The sequence below is a fragment of the Rhinopithecus roxellana genome, chromosome 12 (assembly GCF_007565055.1).
Source record: "Rhinopithecus roxellana isolate Shanxi Qingling chromosome 12, ASM756505v1, whole genome shotgun sequence".
Lineage (NCBI taxonomy): Eukaryota > Metazoa > Chordata > Mammalia > Primates > Cercopithecidae > Rhinopithecus > Rhinopithecus roxellana.
This window is the reverse complement of record NC_044560.1, coordinates 61113677-61136875: the sequence shown is the minus strand read 5'-3', so window position 1 is coordinate 61136875 and position 23199 is coordinate 61113677. Positions and strand designations below refer to the sequence as shown.

At 35.2% G+C, this 23199-nt stretch overlaps 1 long non-coding RNA gene across 1 annotated transcript in view; it reads left to right on the top strand.

Moving 5' to 3' along the window:
• Nucleotides 1–11215: 11215 nt before the first annotated feature.
• LOC115892238 overlaps nucleotides 11216–23199 on the top strand; it is a 47539-nt gene continuing 35555 nt past the window's right edge. Inside the window, exons 1-2 of the long non-coding RNA XR_004052129.1 lie at nucleotides 11216–11353; nucleotides 12034–12091. This is a non-coding gene — a long non-coding RNA (uncharacterized LOC115892238). The remainder of the gene's footprint in view (nucleotides 11354–12033; nucleotides 12092–23199) is intronic.

Genomic DNA, 23199 nt, shown 5'->3' with positions numbered 1-23199 from the left:
AAAACAAAGCCAAGACAAATTAGAGAGTGTGTCTGACAGTCTTAAACTCACCTTAATTAAAATATTAACCTCATCTATATTCTATTGATAAATAATAATAATCAATGTTGAAAATTTAGGACATTTTAAGAAAAATGCCAAGAGTTACCTGTTTATTGTGTCTTGGGGCTTATGAACCCTCATGAGATAAGTACTATATTTACTCCCATTTCATACATGAGAAAACTGAAGCAACTTAGCCAAACACACAATAAATGGAATTAGTTAACAGATTCATTTTTTCTGCGTCTGTAATCTGAGATCCAGACATTGTGCTGTACTACAGTGGTAGACAAAGAGAAGTAAAAAAGTCTTTCAAGAAGCTCCTAGTCTAGGAGATCCACAATAATACGGTTTCATCTTTGCATATTGTTTTATCTTTTTAGAGTATCTATCCATTAAGTGTCAACTGATATAAACATCACAGTATTACTCTGTAGTTTTAATCAAAACGACTCTGTAGTTTTAATTTTCTAAGCATTGACCAAAACATATCCTCTGAATACTGACATTTGGAAATTTTCATTTCAAAACTTTGTTTCTAAATTTTGTTTCCCATCATATCTGTGAAAATAAGAAGTAAACAATGAGGGGAACTGTAGTATCTCTACAGTTCAAAGACCGACTATGCTCAGCTACCTCTGAACTAGGCAAGATGACTTATAACATTATTTGAGAAAGCCTTAGGGGAAGGTTCTAGTTAGACTAGCATGCAATGGCAGTAAAATGACCATGTGTAGGAAGCACTAGTAAAATGTTATAAAGGGCATTTCAATCAGAGAGATCAAGTTGAGCAAAACAATATGGTTTGCTATTATTTTGTTATTGTTGTTAAAGATGGTTTTCTATTATTTTGCTATTATTTTTAAAGGTAGATGATTTTCCATCATTTTGTTATTGCTGTTAAGGGTAAAATATCTTTGTATTATGCCTTTGCATTATTTATTGAGACAGGTAGATGAGAATGGAACCCCCCTCCCCACGTTTTAAAATTCACATTGATGTGAATGTGTTTTTATCACCTTAAGCAGCTGCTGTTTATAATTTAACCATAGAAGAGAAACAAGGAATGACTTCCAGCTAAAACAAGTATAGCTCAGGTCCTCCATCCAATAGGAGGAGAAAAGAAAAAGACTCTCTATATACTCAAAAGATTTTTTGATTGGAGACCCCTTTCAAACATTTGGATTTGCATTGTAATTTATATGCAGGGTTCAACAATTTAGTGCCAGCTACTACAAAGTATAGTGCCCACTGGAAGTTCTGGTAAATAGGAAGTAATTTTTAAAAACAAAGGTCACATTATTTGTTGAAAAAATACAGTATATTTTGAGAATAAACTTAATGTATATTATACACACACGCACACACACGTAGATACATATTATGTATGTACACACGTTTGTATATGAATAATTTATATACATACTTTATACTTTATTTGATACTTTAGCTCTAAAAATGTTTCAAGATGTTGTGGAAGGAATTATTTCAGGCTAGGGAAACTGATGGCTATGGGCAGGTACAGACAATTGTCTTGTCTACAAGATCCTTTTGAGAAGACAGACCTCTTTAGTTGAATCATACTTCTGTAATAATTTTCATTGATTTAGCATTTTAAAGTTCTCCCTTACCTGAGATTAATACTAGTAATACTGGCCTAAGTAATAGAGCCTAGGTGAAGCCCCTTTTTCTCCAGCTCCCCTGGTGTTTTGTATATAAAAACTCCCTGGGATATTCATTTCAAGTATTAGTCCTTGAGTCTCATTTCAGAGAATTTTAGTAAGTGATAAGCAGATCTACAATGAGGCTCAGGAATCTGCCTTTTATAAGCCATGCCAAAATTGATGAGTTGCTCCCAGACCACAATTTAAGAAATATTTGCAAAGAAACACCAACAATATGGTATAAAATATATACAGTTTCAAATCTTTAGGAAATAATTATTACTTCAGCCATAATAGGAAGAAAATGTTTAATATTTCTAAGGATGAATTTTAAATAAAAGAGAACTTATTCTGAAGGCCTTAGGTTTAGGAAACACTACTTGTGGCTAATGTCAGATCTAGAATCTCCCCCGTGGTGGCATTCAAGACAAATTCGCCACCAGATGGAAGACTCAATCAACAAATCAAAAGCAAACGGCCATCATGAAATCACAACACATTTGGTGGCAATTTATTATCTTTCTAAATAGCATAGTAAGAGCAGTCAAGTCAATCAGAACTGTAATTTTAACCTCCCCATCTGAAATTCTTTCTTCCCCATACTGCTTCAGTAACAACAAATTTCTAAGAAATTACTTGAATGAAGGTTAGAGAGTACACATTCACTTCCCCCTCTCTTTTCAAAACACACCACTTTTGAGTCAATCAGCTTATCTATTGTCTTGCTGGTTTTGATGTTTGTCTAGGACAATCTGGAAAAAAGAAGTCACATTGCACTGTTTGTAAAAGTGGAGTCGGTACACGTATTTTTTAAATGGAATGTTTGTGACAAAAACCTTCCTTTAGCACTTCATCATTTTAAGACATTTTAACTGAGCAAGAAGTAGCTCTGGTGCAATCAGCCATTTAAGGGAACACAAGAGGATTATAGACTTCTGTAACAGGTTTCTACACAATACAAAATCTCCCAGGACAATTTACAACAGCCTAAAATAAATTATCCCTGAAAGAAATTATGAGGCTGGAGAGTCAGCACAGCGTAATGGTTAAGGATGCAGATTCTGTAGCTGAGCTGCTTGGATGGAATTCTTGCCCTCACTAGACTGTGGTTTTGGTCAAAGTATTTAACCTCCATGTGGCGGATAGAATTAGTACCTATTTATTAGGTTTTTAGGAGGATTACATGATTAAATGCATGTTAAAGGGCTTAAACCAATGGCTAGTACATAGCAAGCACAATTTTACTTCTTGGACTGTACTTACATAGGGCTTCATGTTCAATGGATGAGGCAAAAATATGAGATGAAGGCTGAGGGAAAACTATGACATGTTAAATATAACTAAATGTATTAAACATTTTGATCCACCAAACAATGATTATGTCACTGCAAATTCCAAATGGAAAAAGAGAAATGTTTCAGTATTTAGAGTGTCTAACTCCAAAAAAACTAGTATTTTGGCTAAGACAAAATGCATGAATAATTTCAGAATAAATACAAAATTTAAATATTTAATCAGACTTTTAAAAAGTTGAAGGAAATCAAACGGGGTTTAATTGAAGACAAATGGAGTAATTTTAAGCGCCCTGCTAACAGAGTAGAGCAACTGTCTCTATCACACATTTAGTTCTACGCCTGCTGTTATCTGGAAGACCTGCCAGTTGAGACTGAGTAAAGCTCAGATCCCATCAAATAGCATATAACAGGTCCAATGTCAACGAGTACATGGCACCTTTTCCTGAGGCAACACACTGACAAGCTCCATGTCATTTAACACAGTTCATGGGAGTAGTGAAAAAAGAGGAGACCTATCAAGGAGTCATCAGACTATGTGGTCAAGAGGCAAGCAAGAGTGAAGAGGGAAGGAGGTCAGTGATGTTTCCTAGCTTCAGCAGATTGTATTTAAAATAGCTTTGCCTATGGTTACTGCTAATGAGAGAGATCTGAGACAGGTTGAAAAAGACATGATTCTCTCCCTGTTCTTGATATAATATCACAGATGGTTCATTTGAAGAGGTTGGGGGAAAAACCCAAAGCACACAGTTTTATCAAGTTCAATTGACTTCACTCCTGAATCTGCAGAATTTGTTTTAAAACCTTGTGAGACCCAAGTTTCTTGTGAGATTTCTGGGCTTTCAGATTTCATTCAAGTGGAAAATGAACAGGCTCTCTCTCAGCAGCATACTGCTTTGGCTCTAGGTAAATCAGGGCCATCTGGGGTTGAGGGTCCACAAACCGCCAATCCCAGCATCACGTCTCTGCTCCAAACACCACCCTCCTACAGACAATCACTTTCTCCAGCTTTGTATGCTATAAATTCCAAGGAAAATCTGCCTTCTCAATAATGAAGGTCTTGTTCCCTGCATTTTGCCAGAAATGCCTTTATATCTCTTTTTCTACGATGACAATCATCAACCCCATCCATTCTTTAAGAAGCACCTGCTGTGGAGGGATGGCGAAAGGAGAAAGGCAGTCCATGGAAAAGACATAGGAAGGCCATGATTGTCACAATGAGCAAGATTTCTCCATTAAAAGGTTTAGAATAAATGGTATTTGATGTGACAAATAAAACACTATCCTGAATCAATGTTCGTTGTGAAGTATATAAAAGGAATACTTCCCTTTTAATAGTGATTGTAATATTCTTCTTCCTCCTTTTTTGTATTTTGTGATGCACATAAGAAGCCCACCACTGTGCAATGATTCACCTGGATGCAGAGGAGTAGGTGGAGGTGAAAGGAAACAGGGATGTGAAGGAATGTGGGGGAATGGTGCTTTTGAGCAAATGAGCATTCCATGTCAAGTCCATGAATAATCATATTTCATGTCCAGTGATTTCTGCCTAACAGCCTACTTTTGGTTACATTTCTAGTTAGGGCACACAGTAAAAAATAAGGCCTTGAATAAAATTCCATTTTATTTTACTAAAAAACACTAATTTGGGGTCAAGAGCAGCATCTGATCATTAATGTTGTTTTAATGGAATTGTTCGTACTAGCTATCTTTTAGCAGTTTAATGAAGTAGGTTTAACTAGATTGGTGTTTGGTCCTTCATGGCCAGAGCTTGAAAAATTAGGCTTTCTGAGATTTAGAGTCACTTGTTACTATTACTTCAAAGGTGCTTTTTAATAATATTAACTCTGGGTAGCTTTTATTCAGGGAGAACAAATGATGTATCATATTTCAATTTTTTTTCTTTCTTTCTTTTTTTTTTGGTGGAGTTTCTCACTTGTTTCCCTGGCTGGAGTGCAATGGCACGATGTCTGCTCGTTGCAACCTCTGCCTGCCAGGTTCAAGACACTATCCTGCTTCAGCCTCCTGAGTAGCTGGGATTACAGGCACGCACCACCATGCCTGGCTAATTTTGTGTTTTTAGTAGAGACAGAGTTTCACCATGTTGGTCAGGCTGGTCTCGAACTCCTGACCTCAAGTGATCTGCCTGCCTCAGCTTCCCAAAGTGCTAGAATTACAGGCATGAGCCATCACACCTGGCCCATATTTCATTTTTTCCAAGTCTTGAATGTATTTTTTGAAAAAAATATATTATTGTGAAAAACTATGCCCAGAAACTGGAGGTTAGTTAGGCAAGGGTTCTGTTCACAATTTATTGAACATGTAGAGTGGAACATCATTAAAAAATGGTTATCTACACATTTAAACCAATTCTAAGGATGCACAAAATTATGTTTTAATGTGTGTTTTGACAAGACTGTATCTTCTAGTACTTTGATGTAAAACACTAAAATGTCACTTCTATTATTTATTAATGAGACTATGGGAGGAGAACAGAGCATTAAGAAGGTCAGAGAAGTCATTAATTATAGGTTTAAAGAATGGTGGATGGGTTAATTGAGAATCTGTGAAAGGTTTTATTTCCTTTATTTGTCTTTAGAATATTAAAAAATATTTTAACCATTTCATTAAAAAGCCTTTGCATGGCTATCTTAGAAGTCAAAATATATACTGAATCATTCAAATATTGTTCATCTTGGACAAATAATATGATAGATTTTCTGAAGAAAACCAAACATTTGATGAGGCTCTTAATGGACAATGTAAAACTGTTTAATTAGAGTTACTTGACACATTCTTGTATTTAAAATAGGTCTCTACGAACATTTTACTCTTGTATTTTTATAAAGACGGGCTGGAACGAAGTCATTTTGGACCAGAGCCAACCCACAGCACAATGCAGAGGTATTGCTTTTTTTGATAAGTTAAGAATTGCCCATTACAAAGATCAGAATCTTGTTTTTTTCTTTTGCCAAAGGTCAAATGCCATTATATTTATATTGTCCCTTTAAAACCATGATTAAACATTTTTATTTGTACTGGCTTTAGCTGTTACTCAACATCTGGGTAAAATGTCAGAGTCACTTTTCATCTTTCTTAAATGCTTTTGTTCCTACTCAGCAGCTGGGGTGAGAGTCACACTAAGGAAACAGCAGAGACTCCTGCCTTACTGTGTGGGCTGCTACAAAGGAAGGGCAAGGCAGGTGTGCTAAGGGCAGAAAGTTTTTGTTCTGAAGCCCTCCTTGATGCAGTTTGACCTAAACAAGTTCAATCTCACAGCGTGTTCTGAAACCTGATTGAATAGTAGTTACTTACAAATTAAGGTAAAGCAAGAATACGTTTAATACTTTAAAAAAGACTGGTGATTTTAATGGCTTAGAATTTCATTATGACTCAACAGCATGCTGGTAGAATTTTGTTTTCAATGTCAGGAAGCAAGACCAGGATACAAGCAGTTTAGGTTCAGCAATCAACAGAGACACAGAGCAAAACTGCGGTTGAGCATTGTGTTTATGCTTTTGTGTCTGGGATAGCTTGGTTCTCTTTGCATGGTATTTCTTACATGAAAACAATAGCCCTGACATAAAAAATGGTGTCTCTCAAGTGAATCATGAGTGTTCTGTTTTTGTTTGTTTGTTTTGAGACGGAGTTTCACTCTTGTTGCCCAGCCTACAGTGCAATGTTGCCATCTCAGTTCACTGCAACGTCCACCTCCTGGGTGCAAGTAATTCTCCTGCCTCAGCCTTCCTAGTAGCTGGGATTACAGGTGTGCACCACCACGCCCAGCTTATTTTTATTTTATTTTATTTTATTTTAGTAGAGATGGGGTTTCTTCATGTTCGTCAGGCTGGTCTCGAACTCCTGACCTCAGGTGATCCACTGTCCTCGGCCTCCTAAAGTGCTGGGATTATAGGCGTGAGCCACCACACCCAGCTGTGTCTTCTTTAATTAATACCCAAAGGGTACTTTAATATATTTAAAAACAAGCTTTTGTAAAAGTGCAAGGTAATATAATAATAGGTTTTAATTGGCCAGACTGAATTACAAAATTCTAGTTTTACTTTAGCAGTTTTCCTCAGTGCCCTAGGCTAATGCTAATGGATATATCTATGAGATATCCTCTTGTACTTAAGCTGATCCCGGAAGGGACTGAAATGAACAAATTACTCCCTTCATGTACAATGTTCAACCATGTGAGGTAATTCTCTACTTCCAGTCCTCCTGAGTCCCTTTCACAGTACCAAAAGAAATAATTCCTCCAAATTGCTCCTCAGTGGTCCAGAATAGTGAAATCTTCATAAAGATAGAGCTTCTATAAACTTACAATCAACTGTGGCAGATCTAAATGTTCAAAGTTAAAACTTGGTGTTGCAGGCATCAAATAAAAAGTCAGTGAAGAAACATTTACATTACGGAAAAGGCCTTAATGTTTCACTGCTGTTTTCCACCTGGAACAAGACTTGGTAATAGTTAAAGTCTTTTGAACAAAAAGAGGATAACTACTATTTACCCTCTAAGTCTCAGAGGAAAGCCTGAGTAAAGTCACTTCTCAACTCTCCTTGAGAGAAACCAGGCAATCATGGCAGAGACTGAAAGTTAAAGTGAGAAAATGTCCCTTAAAAACACGACTAAACGATTTATCCTTTGATGGTCCGATATGCACTTCTTAGAATCTAAGGAAATGCTTATTTTCCTTTAAGAAACTATGAAAATAACAAGTAAGAACCTCTTTTTGCCATTTTTCTTTTCTGCCTGAATCTTGATATATTTTATCCTACAGAAGTTACATTTTAGCCAAAACAGGACAAATTGTCTTTCTCAAGTTGTTCCTGAAACAGAATCCAGCATCCTAAATTATTTGTAAGTTCACAGACTGTTTCCCATTTTTCCCTATTACCAAAGGTAAGAAATATTTAAAATCTCAAAAATTTCATTATCTGCATAAACATACTAATGCTGGTAAGGTTTCAGTGAATTCCTTTTGGTTGTGTTTGAAACCATGCTATATAAATAACTAGGTTAAGTAACTGAAATTTCATTTGTAGCAGTACGGTACTTAAAATTTACAAATATCATAAGAGTTAAAGTTTTAACCAACTCTATTAGTTACCTATTTCAAACAAAATCCTTCCAATTTCTTTACACAACAGTCCCTATTGAGTCAGGATACCCAGAATATCAGGCAATTAGAAACACAAAATTACCATATCTGTTTTGTCATAAACCAGAAGATTTAAAAATACTTTTTAATGAACACATATTGCTCTATACTACTTCCACATTATAGCAGGCTTTCCAGAAACTGACATTGGATCTTTGGGATAAAAATAGTTGAAGACATCGAGTTGGAGAAGCCATGTCATTTTTTTATGTGAGTGGCAAGTTACAACACTAAGTCAAAGCATCCAGAGGTGTGTGTAATACAAACTGAACCAGAAAATATTCTTGAAAACTGCAACAAATTGATAGATATAATGCTAGGAAAAGCAGGTTAGTGACGAATAAGCTTATCATGGCTGTCTTTTGTTAAATCAAGTTTAGCTTAAAGCTGCCTCCTTATTAGTTTGGCCTGAAGATTTCTCTGAACATAGTGAGCTGTAACCTAACTCAATGTGTAAGTAGCCTACTCTCGTAACAAGTAGCCGTGTAATCAGTCAGTCACAGAAGCTACACTTCAACTACTCACAGGTGACTGAAGCGGGAAAGTTCCCTGATCCCCTTGCGGGACTTGCAACAGGGGTGTGGCTTGTTTGCTTGGCTGCTGTGCACTCAAATCCCTACGGGTGGGGAACATGCCAAGTGGGCAAGTGCAGAAGCCGAAGTGAGTGCTTCGGGGCTCCAGCCCCATGGTAGCGTCTTGGGGTGTGTTACAACTAATGCTCTTTTAGCATTTGCTGTCCGGATCCTTGTCCAGCATCCAGGGAGAATCAGGTCATATGGACTTAAAGGATGGTGAATGCAGGGAGGGACGGTGAGTGATGGAGGTGGCTGGCTGTGGGATGGATGGGGGGCTGGAAAGGGAATGGAGTGGGAAGATGATCTCTCCCTGGAGTTCTGCTATCCCACAACTGACCTCCTCTCTGACCGTCCCCAGGCACGGTGGGCCAGAGTGGTCTTGGAAGAAATAACATTTGGACATGAAAACAGGAATGCTTGTTCTCATTTAGGGCCATGAGTTTCCATGCTTGAGGGGAGGGCCTTTGGTAGGGACTGCTCTCTTCTACCCAGTAGTTAGTCCCTGCCTTCTGTCCGTGTTACAACCAACTGTTCAAATAACATTCAAACACTGGACTGTAACCAATCCAGTTGTTTCTGTGCCTCACTTCTCTTTTCTGTACATCACTTTTTTTTTTTTTTTCTGTCTTTCTGAACCTATTCTGGTTCAGGGGCTGTTCGATTTGTGAATAATTCTTTGCTCAGTTAAACTGTTAAATTTAATTTCTCTAAGGTTTTCCTTTGAACACTTTTCACAGACAGATTTAGGGCAACTTGCCACCATCATTGTAAGACTGGTTTTACTTCCTCCCATTTAACTTGAACTAGATGAGTGGCACCGATTGACTCCCTTTTGCTTTCACTCAGTTGAACATTATTTATGAATGATCCTGCTATTGAAACCCAGCAATTATTTGCTTTAATCTTCTTTATCCAATCCAATATAGTTTAGAAGAGTAATATATTATTTCCTATAGATTAGAAATGAAGGCTTTTTATTTTTATTTATATTTTTCATTTGATGATCTTCATTGTTTAAGGAAGAGAACAATAAATGCTACCCTACTAACCACAAGAAAAACCTCAATGAAAATCTAGTCAAAACTAAAGAAATCTGCTGCTTATGATCATTATTCCTAAAACCAAAAATTTCAGGGAGGATGAAGTGTTATAAATAAAGAGTAGTGCTTGATTTGCTTGTTTGTTTGATTAGTTGTTATTTGATAGTGATGCATACTGAGACCTGTCAGATATGCAGTTACAGAGTTAACCTCTTTACAGAAAATAGGAAGTTTTGTTTACTCACCAGCCCCTTCCTGGCATCTATTAACTCTTCTAGAGTGGTTGTCTCTCCCCATCTAATTTCTATTCAGGGATTCATTTCATCCTCTCAGTTTACAATATCTAAGAAGGATAGTGGTCATCCACCCTCTCCAAGCACGGACAATGTGATTCAGGCCCAACTCAATCTGATTGGTTTTGATGAATGGTTGTGGTGAATGGTTCTAAGAGCAGCATATAATCTAAGACACTTCAATCAATATGTATTTTATAACATTTGCTACACATGCCTAAAACCAAGATCTATATTTTTAACAAACTTTCCACGGGATGAATAGGAAAGGATATGAAGACCTATGAGTGTATTTTTATATGATAAATGGAGGGAAAGCTGTGAATGCAACTGGCATAAGGGAAATGTGCTAGACTGTGTAGAGTATAATCGAGTCCTGGTAACATTGCTTGAAACCCGGGTCAGGCATCACCTGAAGCAAAGCTATTGCTATACCTAAGAGTTATGAGAACAAATAAATACATTTCCTTTTTTATAAGCTAGTTTCAATTTTTTAACTTTTTTATCACTTTTTAATTGATATCCAATTTTAGTCATCCTTATGCCATATCCTTATCACAATCATATATCATAGATATAATTATTTACATGTACAGAAGCAGGGAAATAATCTTAGTTAAGCAAGTTGCCCAAGGTCAACATATGGCAAATGTCACAGTTGAGGTTTAAAGCTATGTCTAACTAATAGAGCTTAACCTCTTAAACAGTAAAACATGAAATTTCCCCACCACAAAGAGGGGAAAATAATGTGGCTTCAAAATCAGATTATACAGCCAAATGATCACCTGTTTTTACTGGCTTTGCATGAACAAATAATCCCCCAAGGATGTGATAAATATGATGAAATAATAAAGTCATGAAACTTTGGAATAGTTAGGTCTTTTATAAGGATATATCATAAGATTTTGTTATGCTTTATATAATTTATTTTTATTGTAATTACATAACCTTTCTCCTTGTAGTAGAATGAATCCTAAATTGACACTTTCTTCTCCCGTATGCCTGACTCGTTCTGGACCGGATATGACTCATTTTGTTGATCTCAGCTTCACCATAAGTCTTCCTACAGAAAAATTGTTTTGATTAATATTTAAAGTATGATGAGGTTTGTTTCCTGTTTTTCTTAAGCTGTCTACCCAGTTGCCATTGTCCCACAAATGATTTGTTAGGCATGCAGATTTGTATTGTTTCTGATACTACAAGGACAACAAATACAGCTCTTTTTTTCCAAACTGCTACACCCAGGAAGCTGGAAGAAGAGTAGATATTACATATTGAGTTTCTGAGTGAGTACAATTTCATTATTTTAAGAAGCTGTGCTTCTTTTTAAAACATACGAAATTCTTAACAGTGTCCTTTAGAATTACTTCTCCATTATGCATGCTATGATGTGGAGTCTCTCTGTCCTTCAGATAATAGCATAGTTAAAAGATCAGAAACCTAAGCAGTACAATTGAATCTATAACTTTCTATATATAACCTTGAGCAAACAGCTTAACTGAAATTGAAGATAGTAACAGAACAAGTCAAGTATAAATTTATCAGAAAAGAGACTTGGGGAAAAGAGTGAAACTTCTCCATGTTGAATATACAAAGAACCAATATATTTAAAAATCTTGTGAAAGATAGATTGTAGGACATATACATACCTAAGTCCATTGTGCATTAGTACCTGTCAAGTAATTCAGTGCAGAAAAGGCAGAAAGTGGGTAATAAACCAGATTCAACCAGACATTAAAGATTCTTTTATGGCAGATTAAAGATCTCTATCCTCAAGGGAAGAAGGAGACATTGAACTATTATAAACAGTAGAGAGAAATGATCAAACTTGCATTTCTAAAATATTACTTAGGTGGCAATGTGAAAACTTGATTGGATGGGCCTAGAATCTTCACTATATGATAAGTTGATAAGATGAGAATAAATGGTTTCTAAAAATAACAGAGGTTTCTAAATTGGTCCTCAGGATAAATGATGATTCCATTTATTGAGAAAGTGGCATTCAGGAGACGCAGCGTTATGAGGTTAGTAAAGGGGCCCCTTAAGGCTTTGTTTCAATTCTTTGGTAGTTAATCATTTTGTATTGTACTAAGTATTTATTTTGAAGTTTCCCTGTCAAATAACAGATGGTTACTGCCTCGTGATTGTACCTTTACTGATATTACATTTTTAAATACATAATTCTTGAAAATATGAATAAAGAAATGATATAAAATTAGAAATAAGGTGCAACAATAACCATGACTGTTTGTAAAAGTTCTAAATAACTTATTTGAGAAGAAATCAAAATAGAAGTTTTAAAAATAGAACTAAATGACATTATAATTATTTATATGAAAACTGCCAGGGTGCTAGAAAACATATGCTTTATTTGTGATGGTATTATTATCTACATAGAAAAATATACACTAGATTTCATAGAAAATGTAAAAAAAGTTGCAAATGAATTATTATATTTAATGAGAAGATTTAGCAACTGGATACAAATGAATACCCAAGTGTATTAATAGATTATAAAATTTTTTGAAACCTACAGATTGCAGTAGCAAAACAAAATGAGATACCTAGATGTGTAAATATTTATAAGACTCAGAAAATTATGAGACATAATTTAAAGCCAGTAAAGAACATTTACATAAATAGGAGATATTAAAAGTTTCAGCATCACAATGATGTCAACTGCCCCAAAATAATTAATAGATTTAAAGAAATTCAAATTAAAATGCCAACATATTCATATAGTAGTTGACAGTCTAACTTTAAAATTTGACTGGGAACACAAAGCATCATGAATAGTGAAGGCATTCTTAAGGAAAACAAACAAGGTGTAGGAGATGTGTCCAAACAGCTATCAGGACTTATTATAGATCTATGTTAAAATGGTGCTGTGAGTAAGGACAGAAAAATTAACCAGTGGAAAGAATAACCATATGGAAATTTAGTTTATCATACAGTTGATATTGCATACCAAGTGGAGAAAACATAAACTATTAAATAAATTGTAGTAAGACAATTGGTAATTACTGCTGAAAAATATGACACTTGAGTCCTACTTCACATGATAATACAATATTCATTTTACTTTTATTAAATAATTAAATATAAAAATGAATATAATAAATAACAGTATATATTCAATAGAAATATTAACTAATATTCAATTAATTAAACATATTTAATATATATTAATATAATTAAATATAAAAGCTTATATTTCAGTAGGTAATACAGAAGAATAATTTATATCAGGGTTTATTCAATATCTTTTAAAAAACAATTCGCTAAGGAAAAGCTGGTAGTTTTAACCATGCTAGCATTTAAACCTTCTGCTGATCTGAGGATATAACGAAACAGGATACAAAATCTAGAAGGTCTTTACAGCATGTATACTTAATAGTGTTGATAACTTTTGTCTATACTTAACTTAGATTTTAATGTAGGCTTTTTCATGCTTATTAAAAGTTATGGTTGACAGTTTGTGTGACTTTGCTTTTTGTTTTTAAATGGAATCAACACTTAAAATGCCAAGATGCTCTGGACAGGATGGTTATTAAAAGGAGCCATGGGAAAAAGATTAAAAACCACTGCAGGAAAAAAAAAAAAGAAAAACAAGAAGACCTTGAGAATATCTACCATGAGAGTTGTTCATGGACAACATTATCAGACAGGATGTAGGCCAAGGGGGAAAACAAAAAAAAAAAAAAAACAAAAAAAAAAACTTTGGTGTAGTCAGAAAGGGCAATTAAAGAGTGTTTAATGAAGAGACCAAGGTAAAAACAGGCATAGGGAACCAGTAAGTAGAAAGATGTCCCCACCTGCAGTCTTAAAGGAAAAAGAGAAAGGAACGATTAACTGAACCAAAGATACATACAGGATGTATGGTTTTTTGTAAAAAACTCGAGAGCTATTTCAAAACTGCCAGACAGGAGAGAATATCCTTTCTCTCTAACTCCTACTCTCCTACTTATGCCTCCTGTTAGTGAAACCCAACCCACATAAGGAGAGAGAATCCAGGTGACTTACTACATAGATTTCAGACCCTGTTTTCTTTTCCTCCAACAAGGGAATGGAGGAGTATCCAGCAAAGGAGGTAAAATTCAGAAATGGCTGCCATAGTCCAACACTCAACCGTAACAATAGTAATCATAGTAAAACCTGTCATGCTATGTTGCTGAAGTATAGCATATTATAGCTGAGAAAACACCTGTACATATATGACATAGTTTACTTCTCAAAAATCCACTGAAAGAATCATTAATGTTTCCATTTTACAAAATGAAAACTAACACTCAGAAATGTTGGAACTTGGCCACAGCCATGTAACTAAAAATAGGGAGTTTTCTTTTTTTTTATTTTTTTTTTTTTGAGACAGAGTCTGGCTCTGTCACCTAGGCTGGAGTGCAGTGGCCGGATCTCAGCTCACTGCAAGCTCTGTCTCCCGGGTTCACACCATTCTCCTGCCTCAGCCTCCCAAGTAGCTGGGACTACAGGCGCCTGCCACCAGGCCCGGCTAATTTTTTGTATTTTTAGTAGAGATGGGGTTTCACCGTGTTGGCCAGGATGGTCTCGATCTCCTGACCTCGTGATCCGCCCGTCTCGGCCTCCCAAAGTGCTGGGATTACAGGCATGAGCCACCGCGCCCGGCAGCAAAATAGGGAGTTTTCAATTCAAAAGACCATACAGGCTTCCTGAAATATAACCAGGTATGTACATTAGGGCTGGCAATTTTTATGTAATGATTTCCTTTACTCACTTCCCCTTTTCTTCATCCCAAAACAAATGCAGTGTTGGATAACTTTAGGGAGATTGGAGTTTGTTGATTTTGCAGTGGTCTATAAGAGGAGGTTTTTATATTTAGGGTGCTTTGAGTGTGAATATTCAAATTTTATGGGTTTAAATGACTACTTTGCCATTTGCTGTGTGTAAAACCTTGGAAAGTAGTTCATCTCACTCTTTCATATTTCTGTAAAACAAGATGCAATATAGTATATCTTTTTTGAAAGGATGTTATGGCGATAAATTTAAATAATTCAGGTAAAGCATTCAGAAAAATACCTTGCGTATTATAAACCATCAATGTTATTTTTCCATTATCTTCATTTTCTGTATTATTAATACTTCAAGATTATACCTGTCATTATAATCTCACAACACTAAAATGTCACTTCTTGGGCACAAATTTCTCTCCCTCTACTACCAGTTTTATTTCATAGCCCAACTAATTGAGAGTTTTCTATATACTGTCTCTACTTCCATATCTTCATTTTCAACCATTTCAGTTGTAATCATATCTTCTCAAAGTTTGCCATGATCTGTGTTTTATTAAATCTCATGACACTTTTTCTGCCCTCATCATGGAACTCTGCAGCAAAAGTCATGCAGTTTAATTCTTCTTTTTGTTTTGTTTTGACAGTATTACTCTACTGTTTCTTCATTCCTCAGCTCTGTAACAAATGTAACCTTCTGACTCCACTGATCCAAGTTGCCCTGGTCATTCTGCAACATTACAGTATTATTTCCCCTTACCACTGATGACATCAGAAATTATCTTAATCTTCTTCTTTTTTTTTTTAAATCCAATTCCACTTGATTGTAAGCCCCATGAAAATGCAATATTGTTTATTTCAGTCATTGCTGTATTTTCAATGCCATGAACAGGGCCTTTCATATCATAGGCCCACATTTGTTAAATAAATTGATAAATAATATAACACATAAAGAGGTGTCTGATACCAAGTAGGTGCTTAATAAATGACAGCTTTTATCCTTCTAGCAATCTGAGGGAAAGGTAGCAATCATTTGTTTAGTTAAATGATTCCCTGAGTGGTACAATAGATTCCCAAATATACTCCCAACATGACCGTGGACCAGCAGTCTCCTACCTTGAACTGCTATTGTTTTATGGGTGCTCTTTTTCCCTCAGTCAGAAGGAAAATGCCATGCTGTTTGGGTCACTAGTTCTTTCACATCTATTTCCAACCATTCTGTAGTATGGGTGGTCTTCACATTATGAGAGTTTGACTTAGGATCTTTTCAAGTTAACAATGGACTTATAGGGACATAACCCCGTGATAAGGTGAGGAGCATCTGTAGTTAGATTTGTCTAAACAGAGAACGCTTCAGGGTAATGCTGCTTAGCTTCTTCACACTCTGATCTGTAAGACTTCAGCTCTGACCTCATAATAATGTTATAACAGTACCCTAACAATGTCTTAAAAATCAATCAATACAGTAACATAGCCAACCATTTTTATAAAAAGAAGTAAAGCTGTTTTAAGAGACTGAATTGATCATTTGTTTGAATTAACTGATCAACTAGCAGCTGGCCATCAGATGGCCTGAAAGGTACTTTTATACAGAATGCTATAATTTTCAAATCATCTCTACATAGAGTGTTTCATTTAATTTATGCATTATGATAAAGTTATAACTACCAAAAGCTATTATCACTTGAAATGGCCTAAGTTGTCATCTACTCCAATTTCTTTATTCCTATAATAATGATGGTGATAATGATACCACATTACTAACTTGAATTATCTCATCCCTTCATAGGAAAATTAATATATTTTTAAAATTAACTTTAAAATTGACTGACTAGCCAGTGTTCTTCTGTCTCAGTAATATTGCAATCCATGTCAATCATTCTAGATACATGACATTCTAGCCTGCTTGGGGGTGGATTTTAAAATTATATTCTCAAATATTGTTTAAATTAAATACGGGAAGAAAAATGTAAATGAGAAAATTTAAAATACAAAAATGCAGTAACATATTGGCAGTTGTCATTCATGTATCATCTTTTATTTGAAGATATGGCAAATGCACAGAGCTAGTACCATATTCTGCAAACTCTGATACAAAGTTTGATATGTGCTAAAATGTCAAATCCACCAATGTCAGTTATTAGTGCCTTCTTTGGAAGTGTATCCAATTCCTTTTTTGTATCAGCTTTCTTTCCTGATACTGTTTTGAAAGCTTCATAAGATATTCACGACCTAGAGAAATCTATTAATTTTTCCCAGTAATTTATTTTACTGCTTTATGGAATTTGTTCAGAGGAATACTAATATTAGATACTAATAAGAAATTGTTGTCATATTAAAAAAATACCTACTGCTTATCCATAAAAGGGGAAACTTTAGCTTCATCTGGTAAGTAGAACCAGGATAACCATGGAGCCATTTGGTAAAACTAAAATGCTGTGGCAAATTACCATTACCAATCACCGCTGCATTCTTACCGTGAATTTCTATCTGCCAAACAGACCTCTCCCAGGAAAATCATAAAGGAAAACCAAGGTCATAGTGTCAGACTCTGTGTCCTTGATTTTTTTTTCTGTGATTTGTGGGGAGGTGGGTGGTTGGCGTATGTTTTATATTTTAAACAATTTCCAGAAAATTTTTATTTCATTGAATCATAAATGTTAGGATGGCAAGAGGTCCCGGGAAAGCATCTGCTTCACTTATTTTTTTTCACCCAGGTAATAAATTATAATCCCTACTTTATGGATATGGTTGAGCCTTCGAGAGCTTAAGTGCTTTGAAAAAAATCATGTGGTTTAATTCAACTAGAAATAGGTACTTCTCCTGTTAGAGCATTTAACACACTGTCATGACTGCCTGTTTAGTTCTTATTTATTTACTGCTCTCTCTTAAAACACCCTACGCACCAAAAAAAGTGCACATAAATAAGCCACATGTATGTTTATCACTTTTTAATCATTGGCTCCTAGTACTCTGCTTAGCACATAGACGTTCAATTAATATCATTGAATAAAAAGTAATAAATGGTCGAATGATCATTCAGGAATTTACTGTTAAATATTCATCTGTGGACATGAAAAGCCGCTTATTTAAGTTAGAAATTTTGAATGATGCATGCTATTTTTATTTAGTAGAGTCACAAAATCAGATTATTTTTAGGGCAAGAGAGGACCATACTGTTTATTCAAAAAGAAGAATAAAACCTATCTTTATTGTACTAGTTCTTTAAATTATCAAATCAAGTACAAAAATGAAAACAAAAAATAGGTATTGAGACATATTTCATATTGTTCCCTGGAGCCTGAATGAGGCATTATTTCTTATAGTCGTTGATACATCCTCTTACACATAGAATCTAACAAACATTTTATAACCTCTTTAGGAAATATTATATTTCCCTTTCTTTCACCAGAGGAGTTTCATTCTGAGCCTGAGTACTCAATATAATTCACATTGAAAATTAACTCCATAGCTTTCCTACCATCATCATTATTAAAGGCCTCCAGGTGCTCAGTCCTCAACATTTTTCAGGCAGTAAATTGCTCAGGTTCTTTTGAGGAATTTAGAAACAGAGAACCAATAAATCCATCTATAACCTCAAAGACCTGTCTGCCATTTTCAGACAGACAGGTCTTTGTTGTGTTTTGTTTTGCTTTGCTTTATCCTAAGGGCACTAATGAGTGTAATAATTGGGACATAAAAATAATCAGAAAGAAATACAAACCGCTTTGTATACTAGAGGATATAATCAGATTGCCCTAAGCATCATTTTTCTCATCTTCCACTGATATATATGGGTTTATGTAATGTTTGTCTTTCAAATACATCTGTTGGAAAATACTAGACCAAATTGATATTAGTTAGTATTCAGGCAGTCTCTTTTTCTGCTGGCAAATAATGAAAACAACATAATAAAAGAATAACTTTCTTGTAGAAAGTACCTGTCTTTTTTTTTTTAATATACACTTATTTACCAAAGCTGTCTTATTATTTGAAACATCTCTTGGGGTTTGAATAATCATTTATCAGGTAAAATCTGTAGTGATTCTTTCTTTCAACAAACTAGAACTTATTTCACATTCACATATTCATTGTTCTATCATGTATCTTCATTTAAAAAAAAAAAAAAAAAAAAAAAACAGGAGGAGAAGAAAGAGAGACATGTCCCTTTCTGAAACATTTCGTGCTGACATCCAGATGACCAGTTTATTGTTAGGTCTCATTTTCTGTTGTACAAACCAGAAAATGAGCTCCCTATTTTATTTCATTCTTATAATTTAAGAAGTGCTGGCTTCGGTTGGAGCTGATGACCTAAAACTTCTAGAAAAAAAAAAAAAAAAAAAAAAAAAAACTTGAGTAGCTTTTATTTTGAAGACAATAATAAAGTTTGTATAGTTCTTTGTAAAACTGATAAAAGTTGCTCAGGAATTAAGAATATTAAAAAATATAGTCGACATTTGGTTTATATTGGTTTGTAGTTTTGTTCCTTTAATTTAAATAAACATACAAATATTGTGGGCCATCTATCTCTGTATTTCTAATCTCCTATTACAGCTAATAAACATATTAGTTGATCTGAAAATGCGTTTCCATGATCAAAGGCAAAACAAAACTTAATTACAGAAATGTTTATTTTTCATTAGAGACCATTGTAATAGCCTCAATGGGGTAAGACCCTATTCTCTTTGTCTTACTTTCAGGTTTCCTATTAGGGACCAACATAGAGCAAACTAACTAAATAAGACAAGTTCATCTTCAATTTTTGGGGTTCTCCAATGAAGTATTTTTCCTGAACAGGTCATGATATCTCTAACATTCTGCCAAACTCAGTGCTCACTTCTGTGCAGTACAGCTGTATGCTTGTCCTTTATGTAAGTTACCATGATTTTGTAATGAGATTCTGTATCTCTGGCTACATCTTACTATCCCAGGAATCAAATTCTGATGTCAAAGTTGATAAGAAGGAGGCAGTCACCTATAATGAATCCTACCTATTACAAAAATAGTTTAAAGGCCAAAATACATTTGGAGTATTATATGTTTCAATGCTTTCTAACTGAAACTAATAGACTACTGATATGGTTTGACTGTGTCCCCATGCAAATCTCATCTTGAATTCCCACGTGTTGTGGGAGGGATCCAGTTGGAGGTAATTGAATCATGAAGGTCTTTCCCATGCTTTTCTCATGATAGTGAATAAGTCTCATGAGATATGGTGGTTTTAAAAATAGGAGATCCCCTGCACAAATCCTCTGTGTTTTTGCCTGCTGCCATCCACGTAAGATGTAACTTGCTCCTCCTTGCCTTTTCCCATGATTGTTAGGCCTCCCCAGCCATGTGGAACTGTAAGTCCAACTAAATCTCTTTCTTTTGTAAATTACCCATTCCTAGGTATGTCTTTATCAGCCGCCTGAAAACTGACTAATACAGTAAATTGGTACCAGGAGTAGGGTTCTCCTGAAAAGATACCCAAAAATATGGAAGCAACTTTGGAACTGGGTAACAAGCAGAGGTTGGAATAGTTTGGAGGACTCTGAAGAAGAGAAGAAAATGTGGGAAAGTTTGAAACTTTTTAGAGGATTTTTGAATGGTTTTGACCAAAAGCCTGATAGTGATATGGGCAATAAAATTCAGGCTGAGAAATTCTCAGATGAGACTTTGGACTGTAGACTTTTGAGTTAATGCTGAAATGAGTTAAAACTTTGGAGGACTGTTGGGAAGGCATAATGGGTGTTGAAATGTGAGGACATGAGATTTGGGAAGGGCCGGGGCAGAAAGATATGGTTTGGCTGTGTCTCCATTCAGATCTCCTGTTGAATTCCCACATGTGGTGGGAAGGACCTGCTGGGAGGTAATTGAATCATGCCTTTCTCATGTTTTTCTCATGATAGTGAATAAGTCTCACTAAATGTTATGGTTTTAAAAGAAGAGTTCCCCTGCACAAGTCCTTTCTCTTTTTGCCTGCTGCCATCCATGTAAGATGTAACTTGCTCCTCCTTGCCTTTTTCCATAATTGTTAGGCCTCCCCAGCCATGAGGAACTGTAAGTCTAATTAAACCTCTTTCTTTTGTAAGTTGCCCAGTCTCAGGTATGTCTTTATCAGCAGTGTGAAAACAGACTAATACAACTACCCTGTCCTAAACTGGACTGAATAACTAGAAAATTAGATTTTCTTACATAAAAAATTCGGAAGCAGGTATAGTCAGGGGCTACATTTTAAAGCTCCAGCTCCACTTCCCAGTGAATCATGAACTATGCATGGCATTATTCCCAAGTCAGAAGCAAAATGGCTACAACAATTTAACAACTAAAACCCACTACCAATAGCACCTGTAACAAGAAAATAAGCCATTTCTTCTCTGGCTATCCAATTTTTTGTATGAGAAAGAATCCTTCCAGACAACTCCAGAATCCCTCAGGAATGCTTCCAGAATCCTTCCAGAATCCCTCCAGAAAACTTGACCTCCTGTCTCATGGGTCAGTGTTTGGTAACTCAATCACCAACAAAGGGAATGAAATTGTTTTTATGGTTTGTCCAGGTTAGAAAAGTCATTTGAGGAAGATATAAGTGAGGACAATTATCTCCAACAAATAAGTAAACACTAAAAGAGGACATAGAAAGGTAAGAGAAATAGAACGAAATAACTAAGCTATGTCCGAATAATAGCAAACAGAGTTGTTTTATCAGGTCTGCCTATCAGGTCTGCCTAAAGCCCTGCTAAAAGGTATATTAATTTTGTATTTTCTGAGCTTACCTCCCTGTGTCTATTTGCAACAAAACTTCATAAGTTCAGTGAAACTCAAAGACTATAGAACAACATCCTAGTTGCTAGGCAACATCCCAAACTCCAGAACTTTTTTGACTTCTTACTGTATGCCATAAACTACTTTTCCACATCTTATTCCCTTGATTCATTACTCTAGATTTAGAGTAAAATATCATTAATTAATATAGCCCCTTTCCAGGTTCATACCATCTTTGATTTAATCATACCTTAAATAAAAGTAGCAAATATATTTGCTTTAGGTCTCCCTACTGTATTGTTACAAAGACTCCATGTTTTCAAACTCTTCTCTTTCCTACTTTCTTACTCCTTAGTTACTGTTCTAGTCTGCTATTGCTTTCTTTAATTCAGTCATTGCTGCAGGTGGAAATCAATCACTATTCCACTTATGATGCTATTGTTGTTGGTCACACATCAGAGGTGTTTCTGCAATTGCCACTATTTCCATGACCTCCACAAGAGATCTATTGAAAACCTTCTCCCATGACCATAATTCTTTTGGCTAATTAGGTAAACATAGCTCTTTTTGTAGTTTAGCATTTTTAAAATTATGCTAGTTTTCTGTTGTTATGTAACAAATTATGACAAACTTAACAACTTAAAAAACCACATTTATTACCTCAGAGATCCTGTGGATCAAAAGTACAGACACAGTTAACTAGGACTTCTGGTCAGGGTCTCACAAAGCTGCAACTAAGGTGTTGTTTAGGCCTGAGTTTTCACCTGAAGCTCGGCAAACTTTTTCAAACTCATATGATTGTTAGTAGAATTAATTTCCTTGCCACTGTTGAACTCATGGAGGCTCCTTCTTCAATGACAGCAGGAAAGTTTTTCCGATTTCCAGAAGGCCCAGTTCTCTTTAAGGGTTTACATGATTAGGTTAGCCCCATTCAGGAAAGTCTCCCTTTTGATTAATTCAAAGACAACTGATTTGGGACCCACTCATGAGAGGTACAATCCGTCATATTCATGGTTTTGCCCACACTCAACAAGATAGGATTATAAAAGGTATGAATGTCAAGGGGTTAGGGGTCTTGGGACTCATATTAAGATTCTGCCTACCACAAAAGTTAGCCTTCATTTTCATTTCATTTTTATGGTCGTTATGTTAGGCAGCTCGGATGAAAAGATGATAAGATTTTATCTCTAGCCTTAGAGTTTACTCTACTTTGGAAGATGTATTTGTAGACATTAAATAAAGGAAACAAGATAAACATACAATTAAAAACAATCATGTAATCTAATAGTTCAACAGAGGAGATATGCTAATCCGGTTTTGGGAAAGATGAAGAAATAAAGGTCATACTTAAACAGGTGGCAATGTCCTGTTTAATGATATTTAATGTTTAATATTCCTGTTTAATGTCCTGTTTAATGATATTTAGACAATTTAAAATATAAGGAAATGATAATACATATAAAAATAAGAAGAAGAGAAAAAGTATGGTCAAAGGCCTAGAAGCATATATCAACATGTAGTATTTATGAAATACTGGCAATTTATCATTTTGCTAGAGTTCAAGGTTGGAGGTAGGGAATTGAAACTGTTAAAATACACAGAAGCATTCATTATATTGGGAA